Here is a 25,879-nt window from a genome sequence, read left to right on the forward strand (position 1 = left end):
TAATAACTGCACCGATCTTTGTAAATGTGCATTCCCTTGAGGCCAAGGAAAAACCTTTATCCTGCATTTTTCGGCCTTTTATAGCGCCACCAGGAGGCCGTCTTATGTAAAACACATTTATTGATATTACTCTCTTACTTTTATCCAAATTTCACGTAAATCGGTACACATGATCTCTATGGTCATGTGATCAAGACAGATCTGTTAGTTTTTTCATATTCCATCCTGATTGGCTAAGCTTGACGTCTAAAGTTTGCAGGTGTGGCCCGTTTTGAACAAAAGGCCTCAAATCATGAACTTTTAAATGCCACCCTTCTAACTAATTAAATCAATCCATCGTGACTTTGACTTCAGTGTACGGCCCGCTCAGATCTCACGTCAGGTCTGAGGGCGTGTAGACTTTGGCTGCACCCGTTTGTTCCATTGTAGACATGCGGAGCACATTGTCTGACCGTCTGACAGGCATCTGGACACATGTATCCACTCCAAAACTCCAAAATCTAACACACTAATAAATACTCCCTGTGAAAATATTACATTTTATAAAGGCATACATCATGGACATGCACGCCTATTTTATTTCCAAGTGACTATGACAAGCAATTAAAATCTAACATAGCCTATTTGCAATGTTACAAGTTATGTGCTTAATCATCCACTCATTTAAACAAACTGCTTTAACAGTAATTCAGATAAGATTGGAGATCTGGCTGCATTGGCTATTTGAAAATAGCAGTTGTTATAGCTTAGCTCTCAGTAAGGTACTTACTATGGGATATCATCGCCCCCTAGCGATGCACAGAGCAACATACAGGACTCCCGAACTCCAATGTCCATTGGATAGGGTCTTGTGACGCAAACCGGAAACCGGATAGGGTATAAATACCCTTGCGTCACATGGGTACTCCCTCTTCTTCCACTCTGCTAACGCGACTGCACACGGAGCCAAACTAGCAAATCTACGGAGAAACTGACGAAATCCAACAACACCCAACCTGAGGGCACAAAAGTGCTACTCCACGGGCGATTTCGTTTAAAAATAGTTTCAGTTATTATTAACTCTCCCGAGTTCCATTACTTCGACGTTTATTTATTTCTTTCCTGTCCTCTCCGTTTTCTTACCACGAGGCGCGTAGCCAAGCACTAAGCTAACAGCTAGGCTAGGTCGCTAACCTAGCCTTTTGTGTTTGCCTCGTGTTCGACGGAGAAAGGAAAAGATGGAGGCGCCTCGCCCGTGTGCGATACGAGGATGCAGCTTCCTCGTTGCTGCGGACGATGACCAACGCCTCTGCATATCGTGCTTGGGGCCTAACCACGCCTGGCTCGCTCGCTACCGGAGCGAGGGCGACGACGGGTGCGGGCCCTGCGATTGCTTCTCTGAGGCCCAGCTGGAACGACGCCTAGCCAGGGCCACGGCGCTAGCGGCCTCGACGAGCGGCGGTGCTAGCCGTGACGCTCCCCCAACCAAAGCACAGAGGGCGCCAGCGGCTAGCACTAGCCTTGGGGCCATGGGCCCTCCTCTCCACTCGGCCCCACGTTCCAGCGGAGCCATCAGCAGGGTCCGGAATGAGCAGGCCTTAAGGGCCGTCTCCTCATCTCCGGACCCGGACGGCGCTGTCGAGGCCACCGGGCCGTCCCAAGACAGCGACCTCCTCTCCTTCTCCCCCACCACCTCCATCGCCGCCTGGGGAGACACTGCCACTCAGGACGGCAGCGACTTCGACGGCGGAGCCGAGGATGAGGACGATCCCCTCATCGTGGTGGTGGACGAGGAGGAGGATGTAGGCCTCACATCCTACCAACAGTCTCAGGAGGTAACGATGACCAGCCCGGGTCCTCCTGAACCTGAACCGGCACCAGAGACGGTGGTGACCCCCGAGATTCCCAGCCAGGCGAAGGAATCCGAGGAGGCCGTCTCCATCGTGCTCAAAAGGGCCATCGCCAGATGCGGCCTGGCGCAGCCCATGGAGCCAGCGAAGCTGTCCATCGGGGTCCCCATACCGGGGTCCCAAGGCCTGACTCCCCTCCCCCCTCGACAGGTTGAGTCCAAGCTGCTTCCGGAGGCCAGCGGCGTCAGAGACGCCATACAGTTCTCCTGGAAGGAAAGGAAGGAGCCGGACAAACTAGGATTTGTAACCGACATCCTGACTGGGGCCGATCTGGGGGTCGCGGGCCTCCCGCCCATGGACAGGGACCTCGCCGCCGCCGCCATCAAGAGGGCCAAAGACGGGTCGGTGAGACTCAGCCACGGGAGTGGGCCCGTCTTCACCGACCACGGTAAGAGGGCCAAAACCGCGGCGCACGCCACGCTCTACAAGGACTCGGCAACGGCTGCAAAGATCCTGAACGTGGGGTCGCTGTTCCAGGGCTCAGCCGCAGTTAAGCTTCAAGAGGTAATAACTCGGCCCCTGGTGGAAACTGCATCAGCGGCGCAGATGCACTCCGCCTTCGTCGACGACGCCGTGGAGCTCACGAGGCTGGGCCAGCTCGCGATTCTCTGCTCCTGCAACGCCCTGATGTGGACGGGCCGGGCCATGGCTCTCACCGCAGACATGGAGAGACTCCAGTGGCTCGACCTTGCCTCCGGATGCAAGGCCATATTGACCACGTGTCTCAGGGGCCTTCCACTCAAGGCGGACAACTTGTTCGACACCGCAGCCGACCTGATCACCAGGACCAAGGCAGCGGAGAAACAGCTCGAGGAGACAGCCGTAGGCCTCCTCTCCCCCCCCCACCGCCCCAACGCAAGGACAGCGGGCCCAGTCGCAGGGGGAGGCAGGGTAAATGACACTCATTTCCCGGTTACACCGGGCGAGCACCAGCTGATTACCCAGTCACGGCCACTTGGCCGGCATCATGCGGGGTCAGCTTCCCACTTGGGAAAAAGGACTGGCGCTTTCCTTGCCAGGATGGACAGGGTCGAGGACGAGTCCACCAGTGCAAAGAGACTAAGAAAGACGCTAAAGACAATGAATACGGTTCAGAGTCAAGTGTGTCCCCTTTTCCCAGAAATGCGTGTACAAAATGTGCTTCCTGTGTGTGGAATACATCTATTGCCAAAAACACAAATGCCCATTTTTTCCCATGCCATGAAAAATTGAGGCAGCCTGTTTCCCAGTGGGAAACACTGTCCTCTGCAAACTTTCATGAGCCCTCAGTGTTCGCTATGTCCCCTAACCAGTCGACCAGGGCGACATCCCAAACACTGTAGTTCCTGTGCATGCTGTAAACATTGTGAATCAAATGTAGGTAGAGAAACCTTTGCTTATGAATCAAATGTCTCAAATGTATTGTGTAAAAAGGGGGTTCTCTGTAGACAAAACTTTAATTCCAACTGCGACACAGCAGTTCCTCCTTCCGTCCGGCAGAGGGCTGCAAAGCGCCTCTGTAGGGCGGAGGGAGGACAAAATGGCCGCCTCCCTAAACCTCTCCAAAATGGTGGAGGTGAGGCGGAAGTTTACATCTCGGAGAACCCTGGTGTTACACCAGCAAAACTCCCCAGGGGGAACAATAGTTTCGCTCCGGGTAGACACACCACACGAAAGGTCCGTTCCTCTCAGGTTCCCATTGCTCTCCTGAGCAAGGGTGCAATCAGGGAATTATCTCCGGATCAGAACCGGCTGGGTTTTTATTCTGAGTACTTCCTCGTGAAAAAGAAAGGGGGGGGGGGGGGGGGGGCGTAAGACCTATTCTGAACCTGAACGGTTTGAACTGATTTCTGAAGGTCTTCAACTTTCGAATGCTCACAACGGCAACGTTGTTGCAAACGATACGACAAGGAGATTGGTGGACGAGCATAGACCTCAAGGATGCCTATTTTCACGTCCCAATCTACCCGCCGCACCACAAGTTCCTGCGCTTTGGCTACGAAGGCAAAGTGTACGAGTGGGGATATCCTTGGATTCCACCACGATGGTGGCGCGCCTGTCCCAGGACAGGATAGCGGGCTTCTTGGCATGTGTGCGCTCCCTGCGCCTGGGGGTGTCGGGTCACTTACAGGACATGCATGCAAGCCGCGGGTCTCATGGCCTCGGCCATACATCTGATCCAGCTGGCCAGATTCCACATGAGACCTTTCCAGAGATGGATGCGGTCTCTGAGGATACCGCACTCCATGGGCTCTCGGAAGGTGATAGTGTCACCACGCTGTGTAGCGTCACTCGAACCGTGGACACATGCAACCTTATTATCCGAAGGGGTCAAGATAGGCGCAGTAGTGTCCTGGAAGGTGATCACCACGGACGCCAGCCTCTCAGGTTGGGGGGCTGTCCACGAAGGCTACTCAGCCCGGGGGTTGTGGGACTCCTCTCTGAGGAGGGCCCACATCAACTACCTGGAGCTGCTGGGAGTCTTCCTCGCTCTCAAACATTTCGAGAGCCGCATCGTGGGGTGTCATGTCCTGGTCAGAACGGACACAACCACAACGATGTGTTATGTCAACAAACAAGGAGGCTTGGGTTCCCTTGTGTTGGACAGGCTAGCACGCGAGTTGACGCTCTGGAGCGTGCAACGCTTGGCCTTGCTGCGCGCCACCCATGTGCCGGGCCACCTGAACAGCGGGGCGGACCTGCTGTCCAGATGGGGGCCCCGGTACGGGGACTGGTCGCTATGCCCGAGGGCAGTGGACCTGATCTGGGCCCGGTTCGGCCGGGCTCAGGTCGATCTGTTTGCGTCCGAGGAGAACGCGAAGTGCTCGCGGTTCTTCTCGATGGAGTACAAGGACCGGTCCTTGGGAGTAGACGCTCTAGCGCACGAGTGGCCGAGCGGGCTACTCTATGCCTTTCCACCTCTGGACCTGATCCGTCCAACGTTGAAGAGGATCAGGACCCAGGGTGGGATGGTTCTGCTGGTAGCACCAGCATGGGGCACGTGGAGGACGGAGATCTCTCCCCTCCTCTACGACGAGCCGTGGCCTCTCCCCATGCTCAGAGACCTCCTGAGACAGGGCGGGGATGAGGTTTTCCACGAGGACCCCCAGAGACTGGACCTGTGGGTTTACCCCGTGAGAGGTCAAGTCTGAGCTCGCAAGGGCTGCCCCCTGCAGTGGTAGCCACCATACAGGGGGCTAGAGCGGATTCTACCAGACGTCAGTACGACGTTCGGTGGAATATGTTTGAAACATGGTGCCTGGAGCAATCACCTCCGGTGGTGGCTTTTCAGGCCCCTGTGAGAAGCATTCTGGTCTACCTACAGGACAGGTTGGACCAGGATTTGGCTTTCTCCACCATCAAGGTGTACCTGGCGGCCATCTCCGCTTGCCACGATGGGTTCGATGGCAAGTCGGTGGGTATGCACTCGCTAGTACAACGGTTTATGGCCGGTGCTAAGCGAGCTAGGCCAGTGAACAGACCTTTGTTCCCGAAATGGGACCTGACTGTGGTGCTGGAAGCACTGTGTCGGCCCCCCTTTGAACCTTTTGAAACGGTGGATCTGAAGATTGTGAGTTTCAAAACGGTGGTCCTGGTCGCCCTTTGTACGGCGAAACGCGTCGGTGACATGCAGGCGCTCTCAGTGAGCGAGGACTATGTGGTTTTCGGACGACGGCATGAGGGTTTTGCTGAAACCCAACTTGGCGTTCATGTCCAAAACCGGTGCGGTTGCCAGGGCCCCGGTGGAACAGGGGGCTTTTCATCCTCTGCCGTTCACTTCGGCAGAGGATAAACGGTTACACTGTCTCTGTCCAGTGAGGGCCCTGAGGCTCTACTGTCAGAGGACGGCGGTTGGCCGTGGGTCGTCTCAGCTTTTCGTCTCCTTTGGCCGAGGTCAGAGGAAGGCGGTGGCCAGACCGACCCTGTCTAGATGGATCGTGGAGGCGATTCGGTTGGCCTACGTGAGTAGTGGGGTCCCTGTCCCATTGGGGATGAGGGCCCACTCTACTCGGGGTGTAGCTGCATCTTGGGCCCTTTACAAAGGGGTGTCGATGCAAGAGATATGCTCTGCGGCTAACTGGTCGTCTCCCTCGACCTTTGCATCTTTCTACAGCCTTGACGTGGCGGCATCTGTGATGGCGCGCATGGTCTTGGGTGTAGTGGCTGACTCAAGTTAAGGGAATGCAGACATGCCTGGGGGCATGTTTTTCTTCCTGCTTGTGTGCAGCAGCCGGTTTCAAGGTGAGGAATGCGATGCATGCCTGGGGGCATGTTTTCTCTTCCTACCTGGCTGGCCTTCCAAGCCCTCCCGGGACCGGCTAGGCGTGGTCCAGGGAGGAGGAGGCCTTGGTTTCTCTGTCACTGACCGTTTGAACTGGGGTTTGTCCAGGCTGGTGACAGGGACAGGACTTATGTATGTCAAGGTCTTGCCATAGATCCTTTCGCGTCCCAACCCAAGGGGTCTGGGGTGCCTGGAGGCCGGGGTCCTGCCGAGGGCGGGACCTGAGGCCTTGGGCAAGCGGTTGGGTAGGGTTGTTAAACCTGGGGCTCCCCTGGGGGACGTGTATGTGTCCCATAGTAAGTACCTTACTGAGAGCTACGCTATAACAACCCAGGGTTACGTATGTAACCCCGGTTTTATTAGTAGCGTAAGTAAGGTACTTACGTTTTTAACCCCCTCTGTGTGCAGTATGCGTGCAGAGTGGAAGGTTTCAGAGGGAGTGCCCATGTGACGCAAGGGTATTTATACCCTATCCGTTTTCCGGTTTGCGTCACACGACCCTATCCAATGGACATTGGAGTTCGGGAGTCTTGTATGTTGCTCTGTGCATCGCTAGGGGGCGATGATATCCCATAGTAAGTACCTTACTTACGCTACTAATAAAACCGGGGTTACATACGTAACCCTGGGATTTACAAGCTCACATGCAACGCTTTGTGAGCTTATAGATCTGCTATTTTCAAAATATTTCAGCGCTTATGCAAGAGCATTTTTGGGAGTTGGGACTAGTGCCGCTGTAATCTTTTCATGGACAGTGAGGTCTCCAAACGTATACAGTAGCGTGTCCTATGGATTTTTTGGCAACCTGGGTTAAGGATATAAACCTGCCGCTTCAAACCTGTTAAACCAGATTATGACTGCCTTGCCTGCTATCTCTCATTAGCGTGGCGGCACGGCAGCCTATCACTCGGGGAATACATACTGTACAATATTTAAGGGCGTGTTATTTAAATGACGGTTGGTTTCAGCCGTCACATTTATCTAAGGACAGACCAAATGTACCCTAGGATTGGCTGTACAGGATCGCTTGATAAATGTCACTTGGACTTTGGCGTAAGGTCATTCCTGGGCTCAAAAATAAGCTGGTTTGTTCACTCCATTGATAAATGAGGGCCAAGATATTTCTGAATCCAATGTGAGTAGTGCACTTGCTTTGCACAGAGCATGGTAATGAAAAAAGTAATTTACTGACTTAGTCCATAAGTGACTGGCTAATTTACTCTTTCCTTAGTAGTGAGGGAGATATGTGAAAAAGTTGTTTACTTTTGGCAGAAAGTGTTAAAGGGGAAGACCACTCAGGGGGGGGGGGGGGACTTTTTTTTTATTTCCACACAACAGCTCTAAGGTGTATTAAAGACATAGTTCAATGTTGAAAATGAGTGGTCTTCCCCTTTAATGAGTTTCCCGCCATTTTGAATTCCAACATGGCCGCAATGACGACCATGTGGTAATAGGGTTTGCCATCACTCCACATATTTTCTTCCAACAATGTTTTTAATTCAAATGTAGCATTTCTTTTGGATACGACAATGTACCAATTGCTTATACCTTTGCTTCCCGTCTTATTTTGCACCATCAGCCTACTAGGAAAAAATTACTCTACTTGAAAACTCTAAATAGATTCCAATGTAATCTTTTGTCTTTGATGGAAGGGGAAAACCTTCAGTGGTAGCATTCTATAGTCCACAAGGCATCCAGAGACCTTCATGATGTGATTGATGCACAACACAACATTGTGTCTGATTCTTATTGACAGTGACGTTTCCATCCATGAATTATTGGTATATCTGTCATGCTTGTCTTTTTCGGATGAGGTAGACTCCGGTTCAGCCCTTTCTTCTGGTGTGTCATTCTGGTTCTTCTGAAATCAGAAGCCCACATAACATTCATAAATTACATTTATTAATGTTACATCATTAGGGTGCACAGACTGCTGTGCCAAGGAGGCCAACTAGCCAAGTGAAAATGTAGTTTTGAGGGTGAAAAACGCATTCAGTAAACCAAAGTTAATTATATAATTAAGTTTAGTTAACTTTTCTCTCTGTAATTACTAATATCAGAGGGCGATCTTACAGAAAAGTGCACAGTAAAGTTGAAGCAGAATATTATTGTTGCAACAGACTATAAAAACAGAAAAAAGAGATAAGAAAGGGAACCGCTTTTTTCCCACTGCAGAAATCCGCGCTGACTCTGCTGCCAAGCTGGTGAAGGTGTCCTGTCTTTCCTCTTCTTCCAAGAAGGGCAATGCCTTAAAGTGTGAATCTAATGCCATGCACAGAAAGGGCTTCTCTTTCCCGTATCTCTTCCCAAGATTCTGGAAGAGTTTTTTAATGTCCCTCACAATAGGCGGATCACAACTAGGCTTGCATCGGTGCAATAACAGACAGAGCTTGGCTTTAGGGTTTTCATTACATGCTCAGCATTTGTGGAACTTTCAGGGGTTAAATACCGTATAATGCATGGAAAGTTAGTACCATCTAGCGGACTATCAGGGTTATTGCAATGAAGACCGTTTAGCAGTATTAAAACAGTATAAAAACGTCCTAAAACTTCCGATTGGTGCGGGAGATTATAATGGATATTTCAGTATACTCAGGGGTAATATACCTATTATTGGTATGGCACTTTATTGCTGGTAAAACTGTTAATGTGAAATACATTTACCGTATATTTCTTCCAAAGGAAGTTGCGCCGTACGGGGCTTATATGCATGCGCCAAACTTGTTATTGTTCAGTGTGGAAAAAGTTCGATGGAGATTGGAGGGGGAAATGGTATGTACAGTTATAAGCTGCAAACTGAATGTAAAGATTGTTCCAACTATTCCATCTACACAAGTTTTGGTTTCCGTAGTATGCTATGCTCATTAGTGGTTGCTTATATGTGTTTATATTTCCATTTTCAACAGTTAAATTACCTGCTATAAGAACCTACGACTGCAAACCACTGTGAACAAAGGAGTAGCGTGTTGTTTACTAAGCTAAAGCTAGCCACTCATTTACGCAGACTGGCACATTTAGGTTTTCTTCTCAGTGTTATTCAGGGTTTAATTGTATTGTGTGTATTATGTGTGATTGTGAGTGTGGATGGCATAAAAAGCAAAAAGACACGTCCTCTTTTGTGTGGTTTATTATTGTAGGAAATAATCGTTGAGTAATTCATACCTAAACCTCTGACCATCGAGCCCTATTACGGAGGGATCACACTCCCTAGATAGGAAAGAAATAGGCCTGTTTTGGTCAAATCCGTACAGTAATTTAACATCCTGGTATAACCAGCGGTTATTTTACATCTGTGTCTTGTGGGAGTGAGACACAGAAACGTATATGTACGGCGATGTTATAGTGCCAGTCTGCGCGACGAAGCTAACGGCTAAGGTAGCTTCGTCTTTGTTAGAGAAAGGGTGCTAAACTACGACGGTACGGACGAGAGCCGGTGCTATCCTCGCTGCATGGAGGTCGACCGGGGCGGACGATCGGTGGGAGCAAAGCCTACTCAGCAAAAGACAAGCGTCACCGCGGTGGTGGAGCACCGTCTCGACGGAGCAAGCACCAGTACGGAGGAGACGCGCGTGGACGCCATTGTTTACATCTACTGAAAGTGAAAGTAGTTGCGGCTGTAAGAAACGCCGTTAACTACCCATCTACTGTGTCTTGTCTCAAATGATGCACAAATGATGCAAAGTATGGATGCATAAACTGTGATAAGGGATGCTTTGTTGCTGAAAGTGCATAGACATTGCTAAGAACTTATTGCTTGCTAATGCTAAGAAACTTTGTTGTGCTAACGGGGAGGACCTTTGAGTGACGTCATCGCCGCCATCTTGAGTGTAACACGAAGGAGACACCCACTAAGGTTAAGCTAATGCTAAAAACTTGTTGTGCTAACGGGGAGGGCCTGTGAGTGACGTCATCGCCGCCATCTTGGACCACAAAGGAGACGCCCACGTCAAGGTATCTACGTTTGGGGTGCATTGACTTTATACTACCACAAGGTGTCACTGTTTTGCCACCAAAGGAAAGGAGTGACTTTTATTCCCTGTCCATACGTTTTGGGTGCATTGACTTTGTACAACCACAAGGTGTCACTGTTTTGCCACCAAAGGAAAGGAGTGACTTTTATTCCCTGTTCATACGTTTTGGATGCATTGACTTTGTACAACCACAAGGTGTCACCGTTTTGCTACTGAGGGAAATAGTGACTTTTTTCACCTGTTCAAGTGCCAGAGACTCTGTATAGACATTAGCGTCCGCCGAGCGGCGCCATGGCAACTTTAGATGACTTGAGGGTTCAACGCTCAGGCGTTCAAAGGGAGTTCTCCAAGTGTGTGAACAGAATTGAGAGGGGGTTTGATACACTCACTGAGGATGCGCTGGCAAATGAACAGGTGAAGCTTACATCATTCCACGAGGCACTATGGAGTGTTACCGATGATTATCTGGCTTTTATGGATGACATTCCACTAGCAGACAGGGACACTGACCATACTGCGGTGGTGGACGGTGTGACACAGAGAGCTGACAGCTGCAAGAAAAGGTACGATGAGGTCATGCTGAAGCTCAAGGACACATTATGGACTTGTACAGTGGCTAACAAATACCACAAGGTGAAACAAAGACTAGGGGCTGACCTTGATGACGCTAAGAGCCTGGGACAGGATGTTACTCAAGCACAGTATGATACGGTGCGTGATGTTTTGGCCGCAGGTGTCGCTGAACTCGGGGGGGTGGTAGACCGGTGGGCATACTCTATCCCTAGAGACAATGGTGCTGAGATGCGGGAGGCTCTTGAGGACATTGACCGTGAAGTGAAAAAGGTAATGAGAACATTAAAGGGCCAAGTTCGGGACATCATGAGAGGGTCGCCATTGGCTGGGCTGCTGGGGCCACCGGCAGCTACTTTCAACCTCGCTCCCACAACGCCTCCTCAAACCTATCCTGCTCCTGGCCTACCATCACTCACTGTCAACATTAACGTGGCTCCACCAGGCATCGGAGCACCGGCAGCGCGACCACAGGTTCAGCAGGTACCGGCACCGCCCCAGCAGGGAGGTGGGTCTGTACAGCAGGGCGCGCCAGGGTTAGCCGCTGCTGCGGTAGCTGCTGCGGTGCCGAAGTTAACTATAGCCCGAATGGCTCTTCCCAAATTCAGCGGCGACAGGAGGGGCTATTTCCGTTGGAGAGAGGAGTGGATCAGACTGCAAGGAATGGCTGACCCGTCGGGCTGCCCGGATCTGCTGCTGCATCACTTGCGGGACAGTATAACTGACACTGTGACCAACGAACTCAGACTGGGCTATTGTTACACCGCACAAGATGTGTTTTACTTGCTGGACGAGCGATATGGTGACGTGTCGCGGATTACGGAGGACATTGTCATGGAGGTGCAGGAGCTGCCGGCAGTGCGTGAAAATCAGCCGGGAGAGACATTACACTTGATCCAAGAAGTGGAGCGAGCTGTACTGGACCTGACTGCTTTGAGGTGCGCAGGCGCTATTAACAATCCATGAGTAGTCCGTACATTGGAGAGCAAGTTGCCACACTATCTGCTTGACCGGTGGCTTGCACATAGTTGTGACCCAGTGAACGGGGTCACCGCGCTAAACCGGTTTGACAGACTTTTGGCGTTTCTGAGCAGCCAGAAAACCATTCTGGTGCGATGCGAACAATTACAGACTAAACGACCGGTTCCTGCCAGGACGGGCGGGCCGGTACCGCCTCCCAGCAGGTCAACAGGAAAAAATCAGCAGGAGCGGCGTGCGTACACCAGAGCCTCGGTGCGCGGGGAGAGCTACACGTCGCAGGGGTCCTGTGTGGTCTGTGGGGAAGAAGGGCACACTGGACTATTATATCGGTGCAAATCTTTCCGAAAGGCCAGCGTGGCTGAAAAGAGGGAGCATGCAAGAAAGACAAGGGCGTGTTATAGGTGCTTGGACCCTATGCATGATGGGGCCTGCCAAAAAGACTTTATATGCAGGAAAGCAGAATGCAAGAAGGGGGAGGCATCGCCCGACCATCACTACATGCTCTGCCTCAACAAAGCACCATCGCCTGGTGTCACCAGTGCCAAGAGCAGTAAAGAAGGCTCTGCTAAGGGGAGTGTTGCCAAGGTGGAGCAGAAGAGGAGCGCTCGGGGGCCTACAGAGCAGCAGGAGGCCGCACTGGCTGCAGCGAAGCTGTCGCCCGAGCAGTTGGAGATCATTCGCAAAGCCTTCACGAACAAAGCAACGACTGTGTGCGCGGACGGTGAGAGGTCGAGTGATGGCCCAGTTCTTTTCATGTTACTACTAACGAAGCGAGGGGACTGGGTGGGGGCGTTAATCGATATGGCATCGGATACAAACTATGTCACCCGCCAGGCAGCCGAGAGACTGGGTCTAAATGGAGAGCCCGTCACGCTTGTGGTGCATGGGGTTGGGGGGATGACGACAAAAGTCGAAACCAAAAAATACTCTGTGGGCCTGAAGGTGGGGACGAAGAGAGGAACATGGAGCATCCATGACATGTATTGTTATGGTCTGGACGAGATCGCAAGGGTGGGCTACACTGTGGACTCGGGGCGTCTAGAGAGATTCTTTCCGGGTGATGTGAAGTCAGGGGACCTGCGGCGGCCTAACAAGGTCGAAATGCTCATCGGCGCGCGGGAGGGTCGTCTCGCTCCTCAACGGATGAGGAGACACAGTGATCTAGTGCTGTGGGACGGGCCCCTCGGGAAGACTGTAAGCGGGGTGCATCCTGAACTGTCTGAGGTGGTCGAGAGAGCAACCTTAACTCAAACCCATTGCGCCCGGACCATGAGAGCAGAGGCCATCACGGTCGAGGTACCCCGAAGCGGTCCAGGACAAAGCGGTGCAGTTGCTAAGACTATGGCTATCTGTAACTCTGAGGTCTTGAAGTGGCTCGAATGGGACAGCATTGGGGCCGCCTGTGATCCAAAGTGTGGCGGCTGCCGGTGTGGCAGGTGTGCGCCTGGAGGGAAGGAGATGTCGTTGGCCGAAGAGAGAGAGCTCGAGGTCATTAAGGGCGGCTTAACTTACCGACTGGAGGACGCACACAGCAAGCAGCCGCACTGGGATGCTAGCTATCCCTGGAAGGAGGACCCCTCTACACTTCCTAATAACCGCAGAGCAGTTGAGGCCACATTTAGGAGGTCAGAGAAGCGCCTTGAAAAAGACCCAGCATGGAAAGAGGCCTACAAAGGACAGATGCATGACATGCTAGACAGGGGGGCTGCTGTTCTACTGTCGCAGGTTGAAATGGACAGATGGAACGGAGCTGTGTGGTGGATCAACCACCTTGTCGCTCCTCACCCTCACCTCCACACCAGTCCGGATCGTGTGGGACAGCAGTCAGGAGTTTGAGGGCGTGAGCATGAACAGTATTTTGCTCAAGGGCCCGGACGTCTTGAACCCCATTCATGCCGTGCTGCTGCGGTTCCGGGAAGGGGAGCACACCGCCATCGGAGACATCTCTAAGATGTATAACTCTGTGTGGTTGGAGGAGAGGGAGGTGCACCTTCACCGGTTCCTCTGGAGGGACTCACCAGCAGAGGAGATCAGGGACTACGCTGTGGTGAGGGTCAACATGGGGGACAGGCCGTCAGGCTGCATCGCGCAGGTGGCTATGCGAGAGACAGCCTGCTTGCCTCAGTTCAGCGATCGGGCGGAGGAGAAGAGCATCATCGTTGACAACGCATATGTCGATGATTTATTTGCTTCCCACAATGACCCTAAAAGACTGGGTGAGATTCTGGAGGGGGTCACGACCATTCTGGCAGCTGGGGGGTTCCGTCTGAAACCCTGGGTGCGGTCTGGCCACAGTGGGAGGGGAGAGGAAGGACCTGCCAAGCCTGAGACATTGTTGTTACCCAACCAGTTGCGGAAAGAGGACAACAAAGCCTTGGGGGTGGGTTACCTTGTTGGAGAGGACAGGCTCTTCATCATGGTGGTGGTCAATTTCTCCACAAGAAAGAGGAAAATGCGGGTCGAGGAGGACCTCGCCGAAGAAGAGGTGGAGGAAAAGACGCCAGACCCTCTCATACGCTGTGTGCTGCTGAGTCAGGTGGCGGGACTCTATGACCCCATCGGCCTTGCTACGCCTATGAAGCAGAAGGGTGTCATTCTAGTAAGGAAAGCGTTTAATCAGTTAGTCAAGGACACTTGGGATGCCCCGCTACCTGACGAACTGCGACGGAAGGCAATCGTCCTATTTCGGGAGTATACCCGTTTGAGTTCAGTCACCTTCCCCAGGTGTATTACGCCTCCCGGCTGGGTGGGCAAACCCTGGGGAGTTACATTCTCCGATGGGAGCTCAGAGTCCTATGGTGCTGTTATGTACCTTCGCTGGGAAACCCAGAGCGGGACCAAGGTGCGTTTGGTGGAGTCAAAGGCCAAATTGGCTCCACTAGACTAAAAAGGCGTTCCTAATCAAACCGCTCGGGGAATGGCCCATAAAATCCGCTGCAGAAGTAGCTGCTGCGTCAAGGGAGGAGGTGAGGACGCTACAACGGAAAGCGTTCTCTGCAGTCACAACCAGGGCCCAGGCATTAAGACAACACCAGGGCAGTGACAAAGTTGCTTTGCCAGTCAACGACAATGGGTTGTCAACTGTCAGTGACACGGGGCCTACGCCAGGAACAGGCGGGGTATCTGCGACATCAGTGCCTGATGACGGAAGACAGAAGTTGTGGGGCACGGGGCTCGTTGATCAAGTGGACTTGACGAAAGACTGCTCTCTGTCATTCTTCTGTGGGGTTGTGGGCTATGTGCGCAGATTCCTCTATATGTCGCGCAGCAAAACCAATCGTCGTGTACAACGGGGGGCTGTACTGTTGGTCAAAGAGCGCGAGGCAGCATTCATGGACTTGTGTCTTGCTGCCCAAGCAGGTGTGTCATTCCCCACAACTACCCTTAATCGCTTGGTGGTGGGGAAAGATCAGGCTACAAGCCTGTGGTTGTGCCGCGGTCGCATCCAATCCGCAGGCAAGAGCGGTGGCATTCCCCTGATACCGTATGGAGCGCGACTCAGCACCCTCCTGGCCGAGGAGGCTCACAGCATCAACCATGAGGGGGTTGCTGGGACAATCCTGCGGATAAGGGGAAAGGCTTGGATTGTACAGGGCCCGCGAGTCGTGCGCAGAGTGATCGACAAATGTGTGGAGTGCCGGAAGAGGAGAGCTGAGTTAAGCACTCAGATCATGGGTGATCTCCCGGTGGAGCGTACGAACCCTGCACGTCCATTCGAGTACACTGCATTGGATTTGTTCGGGCCTTACACCGTGAGGGACTCGGTGAGGAATCGTGTCAAGAAGAAAGTCTGGGGTGTGGTTTTCAGTTGCATGGCCTCACGGGCCATTCACGCGGACTTGGTCGTTGACCTGTCAACTGAGGGCTTTCTCCAGACCTTCCAGCGATTCACTGCTCTAAGAGGCCATCCACGCAAGCTATGGTCTGACCAGGGGACCAATTTTGTAGGGGCAAGACCTGCACTGGAGGACCTCTACACGTTCCTGGCGGCCATAAATAAAGATGTGGTGCAACACAGAGCGGCTGTGACTGGAATCGACTGGGCGTGGAAGTTTAGCCCAGCAGATTCACCGCACCGCAACGGGGCAGCAGAGTCAGCTGTCCGCATCATAAAGAGAGCACTGAGCAGCGTGGGAGGGACTGAAGACCTAACGACGTTGGAATTCCAGACTCTTCTCTTCCTCGCTGCTAACCTCTCTAACGAGAGACCGATTGGTGCCCGGACTCAGCTCCAGGAGGAGTCCGTGGACATCATCACACCAAACTCGCTTCTGTTGGGGCGAGTGGACCCCGAGGGAGATACCCGGGGTTTCGACTTCCCTGATTACCCTTTCAGTCGGCTGCGGGCGGTCCAACTGGAAGTGGATCAATTCTGGAAGAGATGGAGTCAGCTGGCAGGTCCACACCTGTTCGTCAGGCAGAAGTGGCACGTTTCATCCCGGAACGTGGCTGTCGGCGACGTGGTGTGGGTGGCGGACCAGAACGCTCTGAGGGGACGATTCCGGCTAGGTCGTGTCGTGGAAGCAGTTCCAGATGGTCGGGGTGTCGTAAGGGACGTCAGCTGGTCCCAGGTGAAGAAGGACGAGGTGTCGTGGCAATCAACCATCCTTCATCGCAACGTACGGAGGCTGGTGGTACTCATTCCGGCGGAAGATCAACAATAGGTTGATATGTCCTCTTGAAGGGTACCCAAACAAAAAAGACTGAAGACTTTTGTGTGTTGTGTGCATTTACTTTATAGTTAACGGGTATCCCTTGAGGGCGCTGAGTGGTTAGAGGGCAAAACCAACACTCAGTTAGGAGCGAGGCGGTGGTGCTGACCTCCTTAACTAAAATTAAGGTGCTTTTTTATTCGTTGTAACCACCTTAGTTATTTATTTGCGAGACCTCTTTGAGTCTATTTATATTTAATAGTAATTATTTAATACTTTTTTACATTATGCATGTTGGCTACAGTATGTGTGGCCTGTTTGTTTACAACACAGCCCAAATGGGAGGTGTGGAACTTTCAGGGGTTAAATACCGTATAATGCATGGAAAGTTAGTACCATCTAGCGGACTATCAGGGTTATTGCAATGAAGACCGTTTAGCAGTATTAAAACAGTATAAAAACGTCCTAAAACTTCCGATTGGTGCGGGAGATTATAATGGATATTTCAGTATACATACTCAGGGGTAATATACCTATTATTGGTATGGCACTTTATTGCTGGTAAAACTGTTAATGTGAAATACATTTACCGTATATTTCTTCCAAAGGAAGTTGCGCCGTACGTACGGGCCTTATACGCATGCGCCAAACTTGTTATTGTTCAGTGTGGAAAAAGTTCGATGGAGATTGGAGGGGGAAATGAATGTAAAGATTGTTCCAACTATTCCATCTACACAAGTTTTGGTTTCCGTAGCATGCCATGCTCATTATTGGTTGCTTATATGTGTTTATATTTCCATTTTCAACAGTTAAATTACCTGCTATAAGAACCTACGACTGCAAACCACTGTGAACAAAGGAATAGCGTGTTGTTTACTAAGCTAAAGCTAGCCGCTCATTTACGCAGACTGGCACATTTAGGTTTTCTTCTCAGTGTTATTCAGGGTTTAATTGTATTGTGTGTATTATGTGTGATTGTGAGTGTGGATGGCATAAAAAGCAAAAAGACACGTCCTCTTTTGTGTGGTTTATTATTGTAGGAAATAATCGTTGAGTAATTCATACCTAAACCTCTGACCATCGAGCCCTATTACGGAGGGATCACACTCCCTAGATAGGAAAGAAATAGAACTGTTTTGGTAAAATCCGTACAGCATTAGTTAGGTAAACATCAATTAAGGTCCACAAGTCCTTGGCATCCTTCCGCACCTCTTTGGAGAGCAATGCTTGTAGTCTTTTATGTTGAGATGTTTCTACTTTGTCTTTCGGGACTTGGCTTGCAGTTGTACTTTTCCTGTAAAAACAACAATGGTGCAAACTCTACCCAGTAGATGGGACACAGTGGGCAACTTGAGTGCATGTTGCGCAGCTAAATTCAAACTGTGTGCGAAACATTTCACATGCACCAACTTGATCATCTCTGTTGTGACTGTCATGTTGGAAGCATTGTCTGTCACTATCCTGTAGTAAATCCACAACGTTTTTCCCAGAGTGGCTTTCAAAAAAGGCTCTGGTCTGCAGGACATGTGAAATCATATCCCATTCTGGAGAAATGTGGTGGCATGTGACAGTTACATATGATTTGGTTGCTCGCGATGTCCAGGCATCACATGTAATGTCAACTCAGGTTGCAGAAGAGATTGTGTCTGTGCCTTTTTGCTTTGGGAACTGCAGTTTCTGTAATCCAACGATGAGTTGGTATTTGGTAGTGTGGCTCACGCTCATTTAGCAGCTGCCTGAAGCCTGCTTTCTCAACAACACTGTATGGGCTATGTCTTTACTTATAAAACTTAACAGTGCTTGTGTGATCTTCTGAGACCGTTGGGATGCTGGGGGAATTTTGCCTTGAAACCTTCATTAAGGGTTAGTTGAGAGCCAGACACACATGGGCCCGGTGTTGCACTGCTCGTACCTGCCTGCGGTTCTTCAGAAAGAACAGTCTTTGCAGGTGATCACGGAGGTTAGTCGTGTTGCTGCAATAATTGCTTTTTTTATTGCACAGCTTGCATACTGTTTGACTGTCCAAATCCCGACTTCCTGTTTTTTGCAGAAATCCAAAATGCTTCCATATAGTTAGTGGATAAACTTGCTTCGACTCCTCCTCCATGTTGCTGCTGGTGTGTAACCTGATCTGACTCTGACATGCGCTGTAGGATCATGTTGTGTAGACTGGTCATTGATGCCACCTCGTGGCTTTATGTGTTTATTTGTCAAAACCGCGTCACCCACATAATTCATGCCGTATCGATATAGCAACCTCTGTATCGATACACATATCGTCGGGCGGGAGTATATATTGATTTATTGCTGTATCGATTAATTGAATACACCCCTAACCCCAAGAGGGTGGCAGGTCATCTGTTGGCATGGTGTCCATAGGCTGCCCTGGCGCGTCTGATATCTGGTCTAGAGGGGCGGGTTCAAAATCTCCAGAGAGAGAATCCGTGGGCTCCCATTGCTTCACCGATATGTGCGCCCGCCCCCGCGCCCCTCCTCCTCCCCCAATGTGCAGCATTGAGAGCCCTGACGTCACAACATTTGGAGCGATGCCCACTGCACTCTGGTTGGTTGCGGAAATGAAATGTTGACTCCCACTTCCTATGCCAGGAACGTCAACAGGCTGGTCCAGGCTCTTATTTTTGAGCAAAACGCGAAGGAAAATAAAAGCCTGGAGATCGAGGCTATGGTGTCTATGACCTGGACATCCTCAGCTTCAGTTGTGCGCATGATGAAACTTGAGTAGTAGCCAGACCATGTCTTATGCATAGTAGTAAATTTCAAAGTGATGAGGTGTCAAAGATTGGAATACGAAACCTAATGAACCAATAATGTTGGTGGCCATCTTTAATTGTCATTTTACGACCGGATCGTATGGGAAAAGTGCTTGGATCGGGCAAAGTTTTACATCAGCATACTTCAAAGATTCCATGTGCAAATTGTCACACTTTCTGGTGGAAGCCTATATTTGTTACATATCTCCCCCACTATAGTGTCTGTTATTGTTGGAGTTGACTTAGTACATCCTGAATTAATGTGAATTAAAATGTTTTTCCAGACAAGTCCATGGATTCCAGACTGCAGATGAAGGTGAACTCTCCAGACACAGCCAGGACCGTTTCTACGAAACAGAAGGAACCTGTAGACCACCAGGACCTCGGTTAGTTTCATGCTCTCTCTGTGTCTTTGCTTTATTCTGTTGTCCCTCGTCTTTACTTCTAATGTAAAACTAGAGAATAATATTGATGATTCATTTGTGTCTCTCCTGAGAAAGTGAAAACCATGTGTCAAGGATGCAGATACATTGCTATATTTCAAAGTAAAACTGACTTTTGTTTTAAAGGTATCATGACATTCATTTTCACTTTTTTTATTTTCAATGTTTTATTTGGGGTTTTATGACCTCAATTACACCCAAAAAACCTGAACTTAGAACATTCAGTGGATTTTCTGTGGTCTGGGGTTTTCTGAATAATTAGGCTGAAAAGTAATCTGAGCTTGGCCCTTCGACAGTGAGGTCACAGTCGATTAATCCCGCCCACTCTCCTCCTCGCCCCTCCCCTCCCCTATCCTTTCCTTTGGGGGGGGCAGAGCAGAGGCGATGATTGACAGGCAAAATCCCTCACCAGCGACACCCGCAGGCAAAGATTTCTTTTTTCATTGCAGTTGAAAAGGCTTTAGAAATGTGAGAGAAAAACACCTGCCATGGATCACTGGAATGGAATTTTCACTTAAAACTTTTTGTACACTTTTGAAGGACCAGGACAAAGACTTTGAATGTGGTGTAAAAGTGAATGTCATTAAACCTTTAATGAAGGCTCTGAATTTAAAGGCTGATTAATGTATAAAGCTCCTATCTTTTTGTTTTTGTTTTTCTTATTTTTTTTAATCTCAGATACCTCTCCTGCCCTGTCTTCTGTTAAAACAAGGCGGTTCTGCTGTGACCAGTGTGGACAACGCTTCACTTCATATTATTACCTCAAAGTACACCTGCAAATTCACACAGATCAGGAACCTTACTGTTGTGAACAATGCGGCAAAACCTTCACTATAAAAGCTAGCCTGTTAACACACAAGAGAATTCACGCCGGAGTGAAGCCATTCAGCTGTGAATTATGTGGGAAGTGTTTTACCCAGTCTCGAAGCTTGAAAGCACATATGCTTAGCCATACTGGAGAGAAGCCCTACTGCTGTGACCAGTGTGGTAAAGGCTTTAGTGAAAAGGGTCATTTAAAAAGACACCAGAGAATTCACAGTGGAGAGAGGCCTTACTACTGTGACCAATGTGGAATAAGGTTCCCTAGACGGTATCACCTCATAACACACCAGCGAATGCACACCGGAGAGAAACCTTACGGCTGTGACCAGTGTGGTGAAAGGTTTACCCAAAAGTCTAATCTCACAACACACCAGAGAAATCACACTGGAGAAAAGCCTTTCTGTTGTGACCAATGTGGTAAAAGCTTCAGACAAGGCGCTCACCTAGTGACACATAAGAAAGTTCACACTGGAGACAAACGTTACAGCTGTGACCAATGTGGAAGAAAGTTCAATGAAAAGTTCAATTTCCAAATCCACCAGAGAACTCACACTGGAGAGAAGCCTTACAGCTGTGTCACGTGTTGGAAAATGTTCAGTACACAGTCTTATCTCATAATACACCAGAGATTTCACACTGGAGAGAAGCCTTACTGCTGTGACCAGTGTGAGAAAAGCTACCATACACAGGCTGGGCTAAAAGTCCACCAAAGAAGTCACACAGGAGATAAGCCTTACTGCTGTGATCTTTGTGGGACAAGGTTCAGTACAGTGGCTGCTCTCAAATCACACAAAACAATGCACAGTGTAGAGAAGCCTTACTCATGTCACCTGTGTGAGAAAAAGTTCCGCCTGAAGACTAATCTACAATCACACCAGAAATTTCACATTGGAGAGAGGCCTCACGGCTGTGACCAGTGTGGAAAAAGGTTCACTCTAAAGGCGGATCTCAAAAAACACCACAGAGTTCACACTGGAGAGAAGCCTTACTGCTGTGTCCAGTGTGGGCAAAGGTCCTCTACACTGTCTTCTCACATAATGCACCAGAGAATCCACACCGGACAGAAACCTTACCACTGTGATCAGTGTGGGAAAATGTTCCGCAGATCGGCTCACCTCAAACTACACGAGGTAACTCACACTGGAGTGAGGTCATTCAGCTGTAACCAGTGTGAGAGAACCTTCACTCAAAAGTCTAGCCTCAGCCAACACAATAGAATTCACACCGGAGAGATGCCTTACTGCTGTGACCAGTGTGGGGAAAAGTTCAATAGATTGGATAATTTCAAGAAACACCAGAGAATTCACTCTGGAGAGAAACCTTGTGACCCACCCAGTACCATCTCTATTGAACAGGAGGAACCTGAAGACCTTCAGGACCTCGGTAAGTTGCATTGGCCCTAATTTATAAACCTTGCGCAGACCATTAAAGAGGTGTACGCTGATCTAACTGCAATCTGTTGTCAGTTTGACGTGCGCGTGCTGTACCCAGCGCTTAAATCTCCTGTCAGGTCTCTAGGTCGTGTTCTCGTAAATCATTGTCATCGTAGACATGCAGTGCAGCATTGTCTGTCAATCTTACAGGAATCTAAACATACCGTCATGTAGAAGCCACGTATTATTCACTTAAAATGATGTCAATCAACTTTACAGAAAAACAAGCCTAAAGTCGCTTACAATAAGTAGACCTGGCAACACTGGCGTCAGCCTGTCTTCAGATTACTGATAGTCATGGTAATCAATTAACTACTATAAATGAATCCATTTAGGTGATAACTAGACTGACCACAGTCGGTTTCCTGGCATTCCTGGCACTTAATAAACCATAGACCGCCCCCTGTTATGTATGTAAACATTTGTATGTAAACCTATTGGTGTCATTATTATTGATAAATTGGTCTTAATTGTAAGAGGGTTATTAAAAAGTCTTAAAAGAGTATTAAGTTTTAATTTTGTTATGTGTGAACCACGCCATGCTACTCATACTCATACACTACTCACCGAACCCATGATCTTGTTGTCCGAAGGCAAGAGCTCTACCGACTGAGCTACCCGGACACGAAAAAAATGTATTGGTCCCCAATATAATGTTGTTTATTCTTTTCTCTGTCTCTTTAATCTCTAAGGGAGCTACATTCATGTATGTTCAAATGTTCTGGAAATTAAACAAAATTTGCCAAATTTGAAAACTGTTTTTGTAAAAATGTCACGTCAATTATCTATCATCTATCTAAATTTCTAATTCAAAGAACAATATAATATATTCCATATAGAACAGGTGTGTGATTGTGAGAGAGAGAGAGAGTGGATCGAGGACAGGGGATGAGAGATTGATTGTATTGTATAGAATAAAGATTAAACATCTAACATACTGTACATTCTATGCACTATACGTTGGAAAGTCAGAAACTCAGAAGGGACAAAGAATCCAAAGATACAAAGTTCATAATAATAATATGAAAAGGTTAGGCCTAAATTATACTTCACAGAGATGGAGAGGAACTAAGAACAACAGCACTATGTGAAAGGGGGAAGAATAATAGAGACAGAGATTTGTCGGAGAAGAGTAAAGAAAAGTAGATATGTTTGCACCAATATTTATTGCACTGGTGTTTTTTTTTCCCTTCAAATTAGTTATTTATACGTTTTAAGTCCGATTTATGTTTGTGTCTCACCGAATATAACAATCAACAACGTGTCGGCGTTTCGGTGTGCAACGCTGCCGTTCAAGGAAGTATAAATGCACATAGCCAGCGGAGAGGGAAGGGGGGGCTCGCGTCCTTTCTTAAAAACATGCTTCAGAGACGCAGAACACCGACCGCTCAGCACCTCTGCTCATAACTAAGTGGTCTAAAATCATGGTTGTCATGGTTTGTTTTTGCCTCTCTCCCTCTCTTTTTACAGAAAAGCAAGGTCCGGAGCGACAGTGCATTAAAAAGGAGCCTACCAACACCCGGAAGGGTGTGGGGATCCGGGGCCGGGTATTACCCTCTCTCTCCGAGCGGCAGCAGGTGGCTTTGCTCATGAAAACGACAGCTGAAGAGTCCGTCAACAGTCCAGGTAGATGCTTGTAATAGAGGACACGTCTCCATTGTATCTCCATTGTCTTGTATAGTGTTATTTATTGATAATGTATTGTGTAGCTGCTATTTTCTATTTGATTATGGTATTTGTATTCCTCTATCTGAATGTCTCACGTATGTCATCACGTCTGGATTCAGCGATATTTAAAAAAAAAACAGTTTAAATGGTCTATCTCCACAATTCATTATTTTAAATGGTCTACCTCCACAATTCATTACCACATACATTGATTTATTTTGAAGACCTGTTTGTATAGAAACTGTACAGTGTCTTTAACCATTACAGTGTCTTTAACGTCTGACCCTGGTGTTAGTTTCATGCATGTTAACGTCTGTCTTTGCCATTACATTTGTTCAACTCTCTCACAGGGTCCAATAAGCAGCTTGTCATCGGATGTGTGATGTCCAACTACCAGGATCCTCTGGACATCAAGGAGGAAGAACCTGTGTGATCTTTCTACTTACATTTACCATAGTTTGAGGTTTCATTCAGAGCTGCTGAGTTTGGAGTTTGAGCATTAACCTAGAGTTGATATGTTAAAAATGCTGATTCATAAAAATGCCTGGTTCTAATAATTTGATATTGAAAAACCTATTAATTGTGAATCATGTAATCTTTTTACGTTTCCTCTTATGTCTTATTATTTCTTATCATGAAAGATGTATTTAAATTAAGTTCGTAAAACATTCGGTGGTTATTCGGCACGTAATGACATTTCATTTCAATTATATATATACAGTTGTATCAGTTTTGGGTTATACTGCAGTGGACAGACTTACATGTTTTTCATGTTAAAATAAAGTGAAAACATTGGACCGAGGTAACTGCAACTGGCATTGCTACATTCATCTATTCTCTCTCTGTGGCAAAGACTGAGGTGTTCGTCCATGAGCAACTCCTCCTATTGAAGCAAGAACTTTCTGCTAAGTTACCTTGTTAGCGTGCTATGATTCTACTAGAACAGAGATGCCCTGGTGTTCACTCCACCATTCGTACCCAGTGTGAGACGTCAGCCCAGAGACATTGCTGCGGTTGAGCCTCTATGGACGGTTCTACCGTCTACTCTATGCTATATTCCCTCATACACTTTTTCCCAAAAGATTTAATTTTCTTTTTTAAACAATTCCAACAGTGGAATGGTCCATTTGGTTCCATTTGTACACACTCAGAGTTACACACCTTTAAAAGAAAAAAAAAGTGGTTTTCATTATATTCTATTGTCATAAATTGTAGCAGTTCTTTAATAAATTGGTTATTATTAACATTACGTTGTCCTCTATATTCCATGAACCCTAGCATCTATATTCTGGGCATGTCATAATAAACTAGCATTCTGTGAAAATATAGGCAAACATTTGGGCAAAAATAGCCGATCTACAAGCTCAGAGCATGTCACATTTTGAGGTGTTATGAGCTTGTAGATCAGCTATTTTTGGCAAAGATTAGTTTTGGAGGGGGGAAAAGGAGGGGCCGAGTACATACTCCTGTGAAGATCCCCACATCTGTGACCCCAGCAATGTCCAGCTTTGTTTTCATGTTCTGATGCTGCATGGAGACTATGGAGGGATTATAGTTTACAGTTTATGAATATAAACAACTAAGACTCTTATCCAGTGGTGTAAAGTACATTTAATCAAGTACTGTACTTAAGTACAATTTTGAGGTACTTTTACTTTACTGGAGTATTTCCAATTGTCAATACTTTTACTTCTACTCCACTACATTTCAGAGGCACATATTGTACTTTTACTCGACTACAATTATTTGAAAACTTTAACTAGTTTGTAGATATAAATTATTACATTATAAAACATACATTAACCACTTTAGCCCTATTTTATACCTAGGCTATTTGAAAATAGCCGATCTACAAGCTCACAACGTGTCGCATTGAGACGCGTTGTGAGCTTGTAGATCTGCTATTTTGAAATATTTTTGTACTTTTACTTTTGGTACTTTAAGTACATTTTGATACCAATACTTTTCTACTTTTACTCAAGTAAATTTTGAATTCTGGACTTTTACTCATTAACAGAGTACTTCTACAGTACATTGCAGTATTGATACTTTTACTAAGTAACACATTTGAGTACTTTTTCCACCACTGCTCTTATCACATTTACAGGATGCCTTCATGGACACACATGGACTCATTCTGGTGTTGTGTCAAGATATGTGCCCCCATTATGTGATCCCTGGTTTAGTGGTTAGTTAGAGATGGTCAAGGTCTTCGGTTGAAATGGGAATCTCTTTCATTCTCATAACTAAATTTAATAACAAGTTATTAACCCTAAGATTCACCCTTTTGACGTCCAACTCATGACAGAGTCTCAAAGATTATCTGGCACCATCTTCTGGCAGAACTGAGAACAAGGGAATAGGCATTCATAGCACAAATACAAAGTGCTAATATAGCTGCAAGCAGCGATAGGGGCC

Source organism: Gymnoscopelus braueri (assembly GCF_963280865.1).
Source record: "Gymnoscopelus braueri genome assembly, chromosome: 15".
Classification (NCBI taxonomy): Eukaryota; Metazoa; Chordata; class Actinopteri; order Myctophiformes; family Myctophidae; genus Gymnoscopelus; species Gymnoscopelus braueri.